Consider the following 13,658-nt stretch of genomic DNA (forward strand, 5'->3'; position numbering starts at 1 on the left):
CTGTCTGAGGTTGATTCATCCCACTGCTTACTTGTCACCTCTCCCCCACCCCCCACCTCACTTTCAGATCAGGGGCTTTTGGCAGCAATGGCCTTGTGAGACCAGTGATTTCCCAAGGAGAATACTGGACCCCTTTTGCCCATAGTGACCTTCCCATGTTCAACCCAAAACCAAACATATTGTCTAGGTGTTATTTAAATGATATTTCTATTATTATGATTGATACTTAAGATTCCCTCTTGCTATTAATGCCCCTTTTTTATTGGAAAGTTCTTGGTGAGTACAGCAAAAGTCACATAGGGGAAGCCGCTGAGGCCCCCAAAGCTCCCCTCACCCAGATTTGGTGGCTTCTTTGCCCCTCCCTTCCCTTTGCAATCATAGCATGTCCATTTCAGACCACTAGTTAAGCTTCCTGAAACTCCAGGCCTGTGTTCAGAAGATGCATCATTCCACCCCCAACACCTAAGGCTGAGGACACCCTCTGAGTGACACAGAGGGCCAGTGCCTGCCAAACTGCAGCTGGGGAGAACCCTGAAGGGTCCCCTGTGCCCTTCCCCAGCCCTGCCCTCTCCTCTCCATTACCTAACCTCATTCCCATGGCAGAGAACAGAAATTTTCTAGGGGATACTTAAACTTTACATTAGAATTTTTTATTCCCTGCTGCTCCTAGGTACCTTAATTTTCCCTGTTAAAGCAAGAAAAGGGGAAAGGTGTGATGGTAGAAATGGGTGTGATTTCGGCTCAGAAAATGGTGCAAGGCTTCTTTTCATCCAGTGTGTGGACAGTGTTCTTAAGCATGCATATAGAATTCGCTTTGACCAACTTAAACCTGGTGGCTGCACAGCCAATGGAAAACTGGTAGTGTTTAATTCATTACAAGGAGATCGCAAGACAATACAATGGTAAACCTTATGTGCCCTGTACTTTTTTAGTGCTTTCTTTTACATACTAGATTTAACTTGATCCTCACAAAGATCCTACAAGGCAAGATTGGCCCATTTGACAGACTGGAAAACTGACGCCTGGAGAGGGAAGTACCAAATCCTAGAGAAGAAGAAAGCAGAGCTCCATGGGATTAGTGTCTTTAGTCCTACTCTTGACTGCTGGGCATCTTGATACCAAATCTTTAGCCATGTTGGAGTAGGCAATAGCTTTTTCCAGTGTCCGTTTTGGGTGCTGACCTTAAGCCTGACTCCGTCTTCTCTCTTACTTTTCTCTAGCCTCATTTTTCTTTCTTATTTTTTATGTATGTATATCTTGCATCATAGGCACATTCATAAGGTAGTTCAAATCCTTCTTGAATAAGATGGGTTATAAATGCACACATTCCTACACAGGATGTTGTTGGTAATCATTTCATAAGGTCTCCTGTGGAGGAGATATTTGCAGATTGGCCAATAGCTCCTTTTGTAACCTGGGACACACCCTACTTCTATTTCCTTAGGGGTAAAGTGAGGGTGTAGGTTTGTAGGGGCTCTGGGTAGCATTGCAGCTCTGGTGGTCTGAATATACTTCTGTTTCCAACCCTGTTAGACACACAGCTCCATTTAAGATAAAGTAAGATCTAAAAATCTGTTTTTTTGGCCCAGACTGTGTTCTAAGTGGTTAGAGCAGCCCATGCAATGAAGGGTCTCAGGTTTGGTTCCTGGTCAAGGACAGGTACCTGGGTTGCAGGTCGATCCCCTGCCCTGGTAGGTTGGGGAGTGTGCAGGAGGCAACCGATCCATGTGTCTCTCTCGCACTGATGTCTCTCTCTCTCTTCCTCCCTCTTCCCTTCCCTACCTCCCTTCCTCTCTCTCTAAAAATCAATGGAAAAATATCCTCAGGTGAGGATTAACAAAAAATAAATAAATAATAGAAATCTGGTTTTTCTAGTACAGCTCTGTTTGCCCTAAACTAGTGGTTCTCGGCCTGGGCAGAGCAGCCAAACCTGGAACCTGGAAGCATCCCCTTCTCCCACCAAGATGACCACACCACACAAATGTCACAGCATTGAGAAAGAAATCTTTGAAAATTTCAAGAAATAAAGCCCACGTACCATAGTAAAAGAATATTAGAGGTACAGGGAAACATTTATTTGCCTACTTCCTCTATTTAGGACACAGCCAAGAACCCAAGAGAAAAATTTTGTACCATCAAAAGAAGTCACAGAACACACGCTCTAACACTCATTCCCCAGGGCTTGTGTCACTTGGGGGCCTCTTTGCTCTTGTTTTATGCACAATTCTAACATATTTGGTTTTCTAGTTTCTCACCTGCATGAGACCATATGGAACAAATGAGAATATAGGGTAGAGGACCGCTAATAAAAAATGCAGTTTTGTATCAGCTCTCTCCCTGTTTGGTGACCCTGAGAGGCAGCCCTGGCTGATGGCTGGCACTGTCTAGTGAGGGTTTCTCTGGCTTTCTGTTATGCAAACTTCTTTAGGTTGTTTAAGCAATTTACATAAAGAAACCAGGATTTGAGCATTTAGAAGTGACAATGTGGCTCAGAGAGTATCTTGCTTAATCTGAGTACACAGAGCCAGCCAGACACACTGGCAGGTAAGACTTGAAATGAGGTGGCAAGAAGTGCAAGGTTAGGGGACACAGGGCGAGTTCATCAAGGAAAAATGCTCACCATAAAATAGCCAGTGAGGAAAACCGGATAAAAGAGCTGCCTTTATAATAGAATCATAAACACATAACGTTTCTCCAATGTGTGTATACTACTTTCAAGATCAAGAAACATAAAAGTTTTATTTTCTGAAATGAAAGGAAATAACTAGACCCAAGGGGACTATAAAGTCAGGAGAGGGAAACCTCTAAGAACCAAACAGGGTAGATTTGGGAGACACTGTGGAAGAGAGGCAGCTGTGGGGTTGCCTTGGCGTCTGGGACAGTCACTAGCCACGGTTTCCTGGAGGTTCCACTCTCCCTGGTCAAGCTCAGTCCTCATCTTGCCCCAGAGAACAGACCCAAGACTCTGAGTGTGAAACACCATCCCAAAAGGGTATCTCCCTTGCCAGGGTGTCCCTAAGGCTCACTGGCTCATTCTTGAGGGGCTCCTCTAACCCCCACCAGAGCCTGGGATCCACCCCTGACTGTTTTCTCCTGCCTTGACTGACCTCTTGGCTATTCAGATGGACCTCTGACCCCTGGTCATGCCTGCTTGTTAGGAGCCCAGGTAGCAAGGCCACACGTTTGGCACTGACATGACTGAATTTGACCTCTGCTTGCTTACTTGAAATGTGGGCTGCATTTTCTGCTCCAAAGGCTTCTCAGACTCTGCACCCAGCTTTGGCCTCTGGGTTTGACAAGACTTGCACAGTCCTCCCCTTCAGGTTTTCGCAATCATGACCCTGAGCCACAGATGTGACCCTGTCTACCTCACCTTCCTAGGGGCTGACTGACCCTCCTGCCTCCTGCACTGCATGCCTTCCAGGCTCTAGAGTTTCCAAAATCAAGGTCAAAACCCAAGAGAGAAGGGAAATTAAAAGGGCCACCAATTTTAATCAAAGACTTATGCTTCACCTTAATCTGAATCTGAAATAATATGAGAAGCAATTGATATTTCTAGTTGACTTCTACTTTTCATCTGAATTTTATTTTATTTTTTAAAAAATATATCTTTATTGATTTCAGAGAGAGAAAGGGAGAGGGAGAGAGAGAGATAGAAACATCAATGATGAGAGAGTCACTGATTGGCTGCTTCCTGCATGTCCCCCACTGGGGATGGAGCCCACAACCTGGGCATGTGCCCTGACCGGGAATCGAGCCCCAATCTCCTGGATCACAGGTCAACACCCAACCACTGAGCTAAGCCAGCCAGGCTGAATTTAATTTTTGAATTCCTGGTGGGGCGGGGGGGCACGTCAGAAACTTTTTTGAAAATCTGATGAACACGTGGGCTGTCTCTCCAGAAAAAGGAACAGGCTCACGTACTCATACAACTTTACATATGGTTTATCTGGGGGCTTAAGTGTCCTCTGAGCCCACAGAGACACTCTGTTAAGGACCCTGCTAAAGCCGGAGCCCAGCTTCTCTATGGAAATGTGTGTCCCAGTAGCAGCAGATGGCTGGTGAGGCATGCGTTCAAGGGTCCTTCTATATGAACTCCCTAGGATGGCATGCCAGGCCCCAACCACCTTCCCCTGTATCTTCCCTCATGGGGCACCCACTGCTCTGGCTAGTCTGGCTAGCCTTGGTCCCTCCTCCCTTTGGCTGTAGCCTTGCCTTTGTCCCACTGCTTTCCTACCCACTTACCTACATCTAAGCTGAAGTTCAAGTAGTAATGACCTCCTCTGAGTGAGCAGGTTCACAGAGAATGTGGAGCTTGAGCAGAAATGGAGAGGCCCAGGTTGTAGAGGCAGAAAAACAATGAAAGCACTGAAACGTGAGCTCCTGGTGTGGCTGAAGTCAGAGCTGGCAGGGAGAGCGGGACAGAGAGGGAACGATGCACCAGGTGTAATTCTTCCCTCCTGCCTGGCTGAGGTTGAGGAAGCCAGCAGCAGCAGAACACCTTGGCCGGTGAATCAGAAATCCCTGGTTTCATGTCCCAGCTGTGGCATTGACTAAGTGTGTAACCTTGGACAGATCACAGGTTAATCAACAGTCCAGCCTCAATTTTCTTATCTTTAAAATGAGGAGTGGAAATGCTGGCAGCACTGTAGTAAAATTTACACTCTTGAGCATTGCAGGTGTCAGCCCAAATGTGCAGCCCTTTTGGAAAATGCAATTTTGCACTATATTTTAGGAGCCATGAAAAAGTACATACCCCTTTCATCTCTCTTCTGAGAATCTAATCAAAGGCAATAATCCAAAATATAAGGGAAGTATGCATAAGGATGTTCACCTCAACATTACCCATGACATAGAAAAGCCCTAAGTGTCCACAAATCAGTAGTGGTTACATGTGTAATGGTGTGTCCACTCGGTGGCATTCTATGCAGCTATTAAAAATGGTGGATGCAGCCCTGGCCAATGTGGCTCAGTTGGTTGGGCGTCTTCCCGTGTGCCAAAAGGTTGCTGGTTTGATTCCCAGTCGGGGTACATGCCCAGGTTGCGGGCTTGATCCTCTGTAGGGAGTGGGGCAGGAGGCAGCCAATTGATGTTTCTCTTACATCAATATTTTTCTCTCTTTCTCCCTCTCCCTTCCTCTCTTCCTAAAAGTTTATATATAAAAGTTTATATAATCTCTCTTTTTTTAAATGATTGATGCAGAGACCCTGCTTAAGGTGCAATCCAGCAGCTGGAAAAACTCCTCCTGCTCCCCACCCACCCCCACCACACACCTGAAGGACCTAGGTCAACACCAGTGGCTCTTCACAGCCCAGACTCTCAGCCAGGGCCCCCTAACCAGCAAGGCCAAACCAACCAACCACCAGTGACCACTGCTTCTGCCTCGCCAGCATGAAACCCCCAGCAAGTCTGTGAACATGGAAATTTGGGGTTCCGATTCTAATTGAGTGGGCCTGAGGTGGGGCCCAGGAACTTGCATTGTAACCATCTTTCTAAGAGATTCTAGCAGAGGATTAGAAATCTATACTGCGAGCCATCACCACGCTTCAACCGTTGCGCCCCATCTGCCCATACAGCACGCAATCCAGGCTGCTGCACCTTTCCTCTTCACCAGTGAATGGTAAAGTCTTTATCAAGACTTCTACATTATATTTGTCCTGGAACTCGCTGCTAGGTGAGCCTGCGAACTGTGACTGTGCCGGACAGATGGCTATTTAGTCTCTGCTTTGAGATGCCCCAAGCTGCATCTTCAGCCTCCAACAAGGGCCTGGTCTACCTGTTCTACCACTGTTACGATGAACAGGTCTTACCTTCTGTCTCACCCTGGTTTCTCCCATTTTATTTGAAGTCCAAAGATACTCTGAACTGCCTTATGCAGTTCCCCAGGATTGAAATGGGCTTTTAGAGGTGGTCGGTGTGACCTGAGTTCAAGTCCTGGCTCTGAGCTGCCCTTCTGTAAAAGGAGATGATGATGAATTGACTTGTCAGACGGTTGAGAATTAAAAGAAATTATGCATGTGAGGCTCTTAGCACAACTCTTGCAGCTATGATAATTATGATTATTTTCTTGTCCTTGGGGGTTAACAGTGAGTCTTTTCTTTGACGTGGTCCTTGTAGGAGGCCAAGTCCCTTGTTGTAATCTTCATTATGGCCATTCAATTCTGTCCTGTTCCCCTGTCCACCCTACAAGCTTGACTTTGAACTTACGGAAAATGCCAGCTTCAATGAGAAGGTCCCTGCCACCCTCACCATATGGTGAAGATCACTGTGCTGACTGTCCAGTCTGGCTGGTTTGTCTAGCCCTGGAAAAGGGCTGTGGATTGGCCTAGCCATACTCAGTACCTCCAGCAATGGCACGCTGACCAGTACTAGCGGTAAGGCCAACCTCTGCTGGAAGTCACTGGAGCCTGTTAAAGCAGGCACTTTTCTGGAGGGTATCAGAGCCCTGTTTGCTGCTTTCTCCACTAGAGAAACTGCTATACCCACACCCTCCCCAGTTAGCAATCAGCCACCCAGCCCATCTTCCACTCTTCTACTCACCAGTCCTCCTCACACAGGACACCCATGAGTACGCCTGCATGCATACACACACACAGAGCCCTGTCCTCATCGTCCCCATCACTGTCACCAGGGAGATGTCAAACGCCAGTCAGAGGACAACTGGGCACTCAGGAAGTATTTGTTATGCCCCAAAGATCCCAATAACCTGATAGGGTAATGGGGCCCTCACACATTCACAGGGACTCAGGAGGGATAGGCCAACTTTCACAATATTTAAATATTTACCGGAGGGAAGTTGGGTCAAGGCCAGAGTTTGCAGCTAGGATAGCCTAGACCTCAGCTCCCAGCCTACCTAGACCCACAGGGTCCCATCTTGCAAGTGTCATTTAATATTAGGCGAGCTAGTTGTTTGTCTAGGTTGAAGTTCTTAGTTGTTGTTTTTTTGTTGTTTGTTTTTCTTTTGTGGGGTTTTTTTGTTTTGTTTTCTGTGTATAAATGTCCCCTTTTAAAAAAGTTTTTCTAGAGGCACAGAGTTAAACCCTCCCCTTGCTTTGCAAGTAAGTCTAGGTGACTATGCTAAGAAAGAGGGACAGCTCTGGGAACACTGGGCAAGGAGTCAGGTAGATAGTACCCCATGGTAGTGTGACCTTGGGCGAGTCACTTCCCCACCCTCAATCCCATGTCCTCACTCTATATGGGACAGTGACTTGGCCTCATCCATATGACTTCATGGAAGATGGTTATCTGTTTATTGTCTTTCCTCTGCTAGAAGGTCAGCTCCTTGAGGGCCAAGAGATGTCATTGTATTTACCACTTTATAGCTAAGGCCTAGAGTAGTGGGGGCGGGGGGCACATAAAGGCAATCAATACATACCTATGAAGGGAAGGGAAGGAGGGAGAAAGGAGGATAGGAAGAAAGGAAAGATAGAACTGCCTCCTCGGGCTCGTAGTGACACCCCTTCCCAGCCATTGCCCCGCCCCCTTGGTCAGATCCTGACTGAGCCTTGTCCCTCCCCCAGGCTCCCAGCCTGCTCTGGTGGTGACAGGCCCAGTCACCCAGAGCCCCAGCCAGGTCTAGCTGAAGCTCTTGGCACCCTCCCTTCTCCCACTGTGGGTGCCTGACTGTGCCACCCAATATAATCTGGGAGGAAGGTGAGGCCCTGGCAGCCACAGGGCCCTTAGGCTGTGAGCAGAGGGCTGGGACCCTGCTCGCTCACCCTGTCTATTGTGCAGCCAGCCCTTCCCACAGCCCAGTCAGGCAGGGTACTTTCCCCTCACTTCCCCCACGAACAATCCGTGCTCCCTCTGCTTAGCCAGCACCTCCCTCCGAGGTCAGGACAAGCTCCAGCTGGTCTCCCTGCACACCTGAGAAGGGGGAGGAGGCTTGAATATCAGGGCCTCCCCTCTGGGCCTCACCCTCACCCTCCAGCTCCCACAGGACAGGCAGCCAGAGGCCAGCCGGCCACAGGACTGGGCTTCTCTGGATCACCTCTTGAAGAAACGGAGGAGTTTGATCTAAGCATTTGGCAAACTGCCAGTGGGTTCCAGAGGACTGGGTCTGCCCCCCTAAAATACAGTGGCAGTAATGTGTGGAGCATTGGCCACCAGCAGATCTGGATAACCTTTGCCACCATATAAAGGACTGTTAACACCTTTCTTAGACTCAATTGGTACCTCTTCTGCTGTCTGTGCTAAACAGCATTAAGTTATTTCCGATCTGCATTTTAATACATTTCAGTGAAATCTGATCTGTGAATCAGAGTGACAGAGCCTCATGGTTACAGAAAGGTCCCCTGAAACAATAGTACAAACAGAAGATTTCAGAATAGTGAGTGCTTGGAAGCTAGAGGGCCACAAAGGAAAAGGTTGGTGTGTCCCCGAAGTGCCACCTCTTCTTCTTGTTCCAGTTTTCTCTCAGTTTTTCTCAAAGTTAAATTAAACATTTGTTGAGCACCTAAGAAGTGGACAGTGGGATGTCAGATGAAAACTGTCCAATGCAGTGTGGACTGTTCACTCCAGTGAGACAGAGAAAGAGAAAAGAGAGACACTGAGGCTGAGACCAGCCGCCCTAAACTGCTATGATGCTACAGCTATTAGCCTGTCCAGTGTGGTGACATTATGAATGACCCTCTCCTCTCTGTGTCACAAACTTCCTCTAAGATGGAAGAAGTTCATATACATATTTTTCAAATACATTTCATATATATTAATACTCTTAAAATTACATATCCATATATAAAACATTTTGAAAGAATTAATCTCACTACAATTTTCCATCCTTAATTTCAAAGGTCTCCATCCTGCCACTCACGCACTTTATAATCTTGGTCTCAGTTTCCTGATCTGCAAAGTGGGGGGGAAAATCCCTTCTTAGTCCTATCTTGGTTGTCATGCAGGTCACCTAGGATAACAGGTTTAGAATGCCACTAAGGCACTGAGGGAACAGAAGTTGACAGCATAGGAGGTCAGGCCCTCAGACCTGCTGGGCTGAGGAAGCTGGCTGTTGGCATGGAAATCTCCAAATGAATTCATCCCTGACTTGGTGTTTCCCTAGTTTTGTCCCACGTAGGAACTGCTTTCTCTGGACAAGTCTCAGTCCTCACGCTGGGGCAGCAGCAGGTGCTGTGGGGCTGGTTACAGCCCTGAGAATGCCTCAGTTCTCACAAGCTAGTTTTTCTAACAAGTCAGCAATGCCAGCAACAGAAGCCTTCTCAAAGCCACATCACGTGCATTATGGCCAGGATCCTCTTCCTGTTTGTTGAGTGGCACCTGCAAGTTCTTGGAGAACGAAGGCCACCCTGACTGCAGAGCATCAGACCTGGCAAGGCTGTTGGTCATCCCCTCCATTGTCCCCATTTCCAGAGGGTAAAGCTGAGGATCTGGGAGGGCATGGGACATCCCCAAGGACACACAGCTCACTAGCATTAGGGGTGCATGTGCAGAGAGAAGCAAGACTAGATCCATCCTTCCTATGTCCCAGATCTGGGGTTCTCTCAGCAAACCTTTGTCCTGCACGATTTGCCAGGGGCCTACTGTATACCAGGTACACACAGTGAAAAAGACATACTAAGTCCCTGCTCACAAGCAGCCTCCATTCTAGTGGGGGAGGGGGGGCGTCAAAAATAATTCAATGTAAGCATGTAGTTAAATAAAAGTTGCATGAGGGTCTGAAATAGGTAAGGGGGTGAGGGAAGCTTTCTAAATTATGTGTGGTGGTCAAGGAAGGCCTCTCTGCAGAAGTTGCATTTCTGCAAGACTTGGGGGAGAATGAATTCACACATGCCAAGTCCCACAACTGGAAGGAAAAGGAACTCAGGAAGGCCTGCCAGTGATTGGAGGTTGGGGGTGGGAGGCAGGGGTGCGTGTGCAGAGCGAAGCAGGACAGTTTAGGTTGCATTTTAAGTGCCCTGTGACACAACCAAATGCACATTTTAAGGCTATTACTTGAGCTGCCCTGTGGCTCTGGGCTCAAGGAGCAGGATAGGAATGTGAGCAGGGGGACCAGTTAGGAGTTCCCTTCAGAAGTCAAGGTGAATGGGGGTGGTGGCTCAGCCTAGGGCAGTGGTGGAGGAGGTGGCAGGAAGAGGGTGGATGGGAGATCTATTTTGGAGATAGTCTTACAGATGGATGGATTGGCTGGGGCTGGGTGTGGGGTGGGAAGGAGAGGGAGGCAGCGAGGGTGACTCTGAGTTTCCGGCTTGAGTAACACTCAAGCCCAGTCCTGTGTGCATTCTCTAGGGACAACTTGCTTGAGCCCTTTACCAAAGTCCAACCTCCATCTCAGCCTCCTCCTGGCTAATAATAGCCTCTCAGTTCAGTAAGGATCATTACCTTGCCTGTTTAGCAGGTGGAGAAACTGAGGCACACTTCGGCAAAGTAGACTGCTTCTTAGAGAATCAATTATAGAAACTAGACCAAGAACCAGAGCTGAACCCTGGGCCCAGCCTTTGGGCACCAGAGTCCTAAAGAGCCAGGTGTCATGTCCACTTTTACGATTTATTAGGCCATGTAACCTTGAACAAGTGATAAGACCTCTTTGAGTCTGTTTCTTCATCAGCAAAAAGAGGAACTAGGAGAATCTACCTCATGGGGTGGTTGCAAAGATTAAGCGAGGGGTAGATGCGCAGTAGATATTAGTTATTGCTATTTCTGAGTGGCACGGTCATCTCTGCATCCACCTCTTGATACAGGTGCATACAGACGTCCTGGGTGTGTACATGTGCTCCTACAGAAGCCATCTGTGTGCCTATGTCACAACTCATGCCCAGGGGCCACTAAGGCTTCAGGTGAAGGCAGTAGCAGATTCGCTCACTGTGCTTCTGTTCAGCTTCTGAGCCCGGCTTGGCGGTTGCAGTGGGAGCTTTCATCTTCCCTGGAACAAGAGTGAGTTGTGGGTTTGGAGGCAGATGTGAAAAGCCAGGCGCTTGTAAGCCAGCCTGTTTCCCAGTGCTCTGACTGACCTGACCCGGGAGGGGGGTGGGGAGGGAAGGAGGGGGAAGCAGAGGAGGGTATGTAAGAGGGAGCAGGCCAAAGAGGGCCTAGAAAGGGAATACATCCCAAAAGGAAATGCACAATAACAGATCTAGAGTCTGGCCTGCCCAGAGCCCTTTCTGTGGTGGCTTTGAGAGCCTCTCCTTTATGACTCCTTTATGGTCCTATTCCCAGGAGGCAGCTGGCGCGGGGCTAAGAACAGCGAGGTGAGGCTGGAGGGGTGGTGGGGCAGGGCTCCCCACTTTTTGCCCAGATCCATTCTGGAGGGTGTGTCTCACTAAGGCACACACACACAGTGATTAAGGGGGAGGAAGGAATGACATTCACTGTCCACTGAGGGACCCAGCCAGTGGGCTGGACAGTGGCCAGCTCTCCCCAGGCTCTTGGCTGCAGTACCATCGGCCTTGGCACCACCCACTGGCCTACTCAGAAACTCCTTCAGGTTCAGGGGCTGGAGCCCCACTAGGAGGGGCCGCCTGGGGGCAGGCGGGGTTAGGCTCTGCAACTCTCCCCCACCCCTCCCTGCAGCCTCCCTCCTCCACCATCCCCTCTGCCCACATCCAGCTCCAACCGGGTTTGAAAAAGGTGTTCCAATCCTCCCTCCCTCTTGCCCCACACTCTCTCCTTTCAGGCGGAAGCTGTATCCATAAACTGGTTTCACCCTCTAGACCCCAGCCTGATACTTTATCTACTGGCAGAACCCTCTATACCAAGCCAGCTGCCCCCTCCTCCAGCCTTTCCTCCCCAACCTGACATGCCCTCCTGGGCATAGCAGCACAAAGTTCCTGGCCTGTCTAGCCCACCTCCTGAAGCCCTCTCCCCATGAGCCCTGTCTTCATGACTGCTCTGGATTCCTTGTCTGCTCTGTAGAACGAGTGCCTTGTTCCTTAATGGACCCCGCACAGTTCAGTGTGTACCCTGCCCCACACTGACCAGCCACCTGTGCTTTTATCTCCCCACAAGACAGGAGGCTCCGAGGGTGGCACCTCACTGTACCCACCCCACTCACCTCCACCCAAGCCACTGAGGCAAACCCCTACGGTGCACAGCAAACTCTTCTGGATTGATACTGATTCCATCCAGGTCATGTGCTGGCACCTTTATCTACCTGGTCTGGGAGTGGAGTGCAGAGTTACGCTTGATTGGGTATTTAATTAGTGACTTTGTGAACAAAAGGATTTGACTTTTCATTCTTTGGCTTGGGTGTCCCAGGAGTATGTGAGTTTTGATAAAAAGCTATGGAGTCATCTGATTTTGGAAACTGTCCACCTGTTCCGATTAGGCTACTCCCCTTTTGACCTTCAGTGCCTTATTCCCTGATTTAGCACCCACCTTCCTACGCTCCCTGACTGCAAGCCTGTCTGTCCTCTCACAATGCCATTCATGGCCCTCCCACCATAGCAAGGAGGGTCTGGGCCCTTGTGGAGATCCCCACCCCCCAGGCTATGGGTATGCAGTTTTAGAATCACACAGAGAAAGGCTCTTCCCACCTTACTAAAGCAATTTTGCCTGCCTGGCACAGACTCAGTGCAGGGCGTGCCCCACAAAAGAATGAATCACTAACACTGGGATTTCGGGCACAGGGGCACTTGTTGGAGAAGATATTTTAGTCTAAACCATTGTCCTGGGGTCTGCAAATCAGAGCCCAGTCCTTGGCTTCCATGGACCTTTGGGATTTATCATTGGCTTCGGGGTGCTTTAAGGCTCATGGTCTGTCCCTGGAAGAGTGGCAGAGGCCACAGAAGGCCAGGCCTCTCATTCTGTTTGTGCTGATTGTGGCACACGGGGCAGCTGGTCACCAGGGAAGAACTCCCCCTGGCTCCTTCCCCATTTCTGAGAGCAGCCAGCCTAAGTACCAAGGAGTTAAGGGTGGTTTCCCCTGGGTGAAGGTCCGTTCCAGTGGAAAGAGAACTGACAGCAGCTGGAGACTGTCCTCTGGCAGTTTTCAAAAAGGGTGTGGGGGTTTTAAGGGACAGCTTGGGAGAGGGTGCTCCGGCCACACGTCTCTGCGATTGGCAGTCGGCCCACCTCAAATGTGCACTGTTGGATCTCTGGTTGGCATTTCTGAGTCAGTCTTAGAACCAAGACAAAGCAAATGAGAGCCTGTATGATTTGTGTGTTTGTTGGGAAAGGAGTGTCAGAGGGGGCCCCCACCTCGAGCCTCAGGGCTCCACCTGGAACAAGCCCGGCTGGGCAACCCTGCTGGAGAAGGCTGCCTTTCTGTGCTTACCTCCTGTTTTTCTCTTTTTTTAAATTTTATTTGCCACTTGATATTTTTTGTGCAGTGTTTGAATTGGTTAAGTTACACTCACGACCCTTTAAGGAGAAAACATAATTCTAGTCATTTTATTGGGCTCAGGTTTCAGGCAAATGGAAATCAAATTGATTCTAAAAATAAAAGACAAGCAGAATTGAGTAAAACAATCATAAAAAAAAAGCCGCCCGATTTGAGATAAGTGGTAAGGCATTCTGTGAATAGTAGAGAAAAAATAAATAAACGGAGAACCCAGAAGAAAAGGGGTGGTTTGGATATGTGTGTGGTTGGGGGGGGGCGGGGGTGTGGATCTTCCACCACTCCTGCTTTCATTTCAGCTTTACCTTTAGAAAGAGCTTAATCTGCGTGCTATAAAGTGAGGCATAAAGCCGACTGGTGAAATTGGTCCTTA

The 13,658-nt window shown here is 48.8% G+C and overlaps 1 protein-coding gene across 1 annotated transcript in view; it reads left to right on the top strand.

The window, feature by feature from the left end:
* Positions 1-13,658, top strand: part of ZBTB7C (zinc finger and BTB domain containing 7C) — a 298,223-nt gene that overhangs the window by 197,504 nt on the left and 87,061 nt on the right. The window lies entirely within an intron of this gene.

This window comes from Miniopterus schreibersii (assembly GCF_964146895.1).
Source record: "Miniopterus schreibersii genome assembly, chromosome: 10".
Lineage (NCBI taxonomy): Eukaryota > Metazoa > Chordata > Mammalia > Chiroptera > Miniopteridae > Miniopterus > Miniopterus schreibersii.